This window comes from Grammomys surdaster, unplaced genomic scaffold (genome assembly GCF_004785775.1).
Source record: "Grammomys surdaster isolate TR1022 unplaced genomic scaffold, NIH_TR_1.0 806, whole genome shotgun sequence".
Taxonomy (NCBI): Eukaryota; Metazoa; Chordata; class Mammalia; order Rodentia; family Muridae; genus Grammomys; species Grammomys surdaster.
The window spans coordinates 868,611-871,596 of NW_021605225.1; positions in this window are offsets into that span (position 1 = coordinate 868,611).

Consider the following 2,986-nt stretch of genomic DNA (forward strand, 5'->3'; position numbering starts at 1 on the left):
ACACACACACACGTACACCACACATGCACACACACACACACACACACACGCACACACACGCACACACACATACACACACCACACAACTGAAGATTGTAGATACTGTAATCCCGAGTCATCAATGTTAGTACTGAGTTCTTGAGCCACTGAGCCAATGTCTATGACTATTTACCTCTGTGTGTTTTCCATTGAGAGAGAAATAGATGTTTGTTGGTTGAAACCATTGTCTGGTTGATTTTCTGTTCATTGTACTGATTTTTTTTATCACTCAATGTCAGGGCATCCTAAGTAAGTTCTCTTTCAGAGAAAGAGTTGGTGTATAATCCACAGCACTGAAGAAAATACAGAAGCAAAGGCTACCAATCAAGGACAGAGGGTAAAAACATTTAGTCCAGTGGTATAAATATATCTAATGAGAACAGTGGCGAATGTCATAAAGCACAGCTGCTTGACAAAGATCCAGCAAACCTGAGCTACACGATACGATTACTGCAGTGCCGTCTCTTCCTTTTGGCCTCCATCTCCACGTGTTGCATGCTTGGGTGGCTTTTGTACAACTTGGGGATATTGAATGATGGGAGACTTCTAGTGAATCATTTATGCTGTCTCCTCAGAGTACAGCTTCTAAGCCTCCCCAAGAAAGTTCTGAGCATACTACTCTCCCTCTTTGAGAGAGTTATCCTTATCTGGCTCTACTTAAAGACCTTCCTTACTCCCTGGAGATTGAGGCTTAAAAATGTCAGAGATCTCCTTAAGAGGCTCTGACTCCAAGACACCTTCGGAACATCTACCCCATACTTCTCAAGAACAAGATAATCAGGACAAAGTCAACTTAAAAGGTCAGCAAGATTCAGTTGGCTAGAGGACTAGGCAGCAGATCAGATTAAAAGCTTCTTCCTAGCACACACTCAGGTGATTTTGTGCCATACAAGATTGGGGGTGACATATGGTGTGCCCCTCAAGGAGAAGATACAGCACCAAAGTTAGATTGGTTGTACTTACCTCGACCCTACACAGGGGCCTTTACTGATGGACAAAGAATGTGTGGAAAAATAATAAGAGAATTAAGTATTAAGACCCCTTTCTTAGAAAAGTTAGCCCATACAGGGACACTGTGCTGTTGTATGACCAAGGAACAAAAGAATACCAAGATTAGACCCACTGCAGCAGCTTTGGACTGAAGATTTTCCTTAGGCCTAACGACCACTAAAAGTTGATAATACACTACTTGGGACATGGCAATGTGTGCAGGCTGGCTTGAAGATTTTCTTTCTGTCTAGTGTGTCCTTGAAACTGCAAGAGCTACTAGCCTGATAACGGGCTGTCATGTTTTGGGAAAAAATTTTACCTCTAAGATCTTAAAAATTGGGTTATGGGATTAATGAGGAAACATAATTGTAAAAAGACAACTCTGTTTTGTTATGGTTTATCAATATTGACTAAACTTATGACCAAAAGGAAGTTAAAACATGGGAACAAAAATTATATAATTTATGTTTTGTGACAACATAAGTCTATCCTTATATACTGAGTTCTGTAAAAATAAAGAAGCACTCTGACTGCCAGTCAGTGAGGATTCAAGATCCCATCTCTACCCCCACCTCCTCACTCCCCACCCCCATCTCACCCCACTCCACCCCACATCCCCACCACACCCCACCCCAACTCTACCCCCCACCACCACCTCAACCCACCCCATTCCATACTCCACCCCCACCCAACCCCCATACCCCACCCATGCCCACCCGTAACACTTCTCCACTTGATACTCCCACCCATACTGCCACGTCAACCACCCACACCCCAGCCCCACACCCATACCCCAACCCCCCCCTCCCACCCGACCCTTACCCCATCCCTAACCCCACTCCACCTCACTGCACATCCCCAACCCACCCCTACCCCAACCCTCACCCCAGCCCACTCCACATCCCCCTACCTCACCCCACTCACACCCACACCTCATACCCTACCCCCCACACACACCCATACCCCACCACATTCACTCGCTCCTTTGCCCACTCCTCACTGTGGGACCTGCTCACAACAAACAAAGAAGATGCCTTGTTTGAGGTGAGGACAAATACAAGACTTTTTGGATCTAGTAGCAGTGGTAGCTACAAGGCTTGGTGGAACTGCTGTATACCCTGAATTCCCTGGGACTAGCTCACTGGTTACTTTTCTCTTCTGACTTTCTCATATATCTTTACAACATCCCATGTCATCTGGAGTGTTTAATTTTTGCAGTTACAGGAACCTACTGTGTGTAATTTCCAGCCCTGTGTGGTCGCCAGTCTCCAAAAAGGATAGCTATGGTGCACATTGAGAAGTCAGTTCTCAGGATCACTCAAAATACTGGGTTGGAAAAAATAATGTTTCTAAAAAGAACTGAGCAGCCTAAGGAAGCACAGTCTGTCCTCAGGCCCCACTACTTCCTGTTTCAGTGCATACCCCTCCACCCTCACCCCCCATTCCTGGCTCCACACCAGAAAGGGAACTCAGCCCTCGTGCCCAGTATCCTCTGACTGCTGTCAGACAGCCAGTCTCCTCCTGGCTAGAGCTGCTCTGATCTGCAGAACTCTGCTCTTCTTTTCACCAACATTTAGGCAAATTGTTGTGTGTTCTCTAGGCACATGCTTTCATACAGCTTTTGGTCATGATGGAACTGACATCAGTATTTGATAACTTTGGGACAGACACTCCAAATAGATGCTTTGACATTAAAACAGGTTTTAGCCAGAAGAAGAATGAATTCTCAGGAGAGATGTTGGTGAGTGGGAGGCTTAAAAGAAAAGTAGAAATGGATTAAATTTTTTTTCCCTGAGCAAAAGAGTCTTTGAACTGCTCCCAAATCATGATGGGGCAGTTTTTCAAAAGTGGGGCGTACCTTTTCTTAGTTACATTGGCAGTTACATTGCTGATTGCTTCAAATAAGACATGTTTTGTTTGGTCAACAGAGAGTAGGAAGGCATGTATTCTTTTTTCT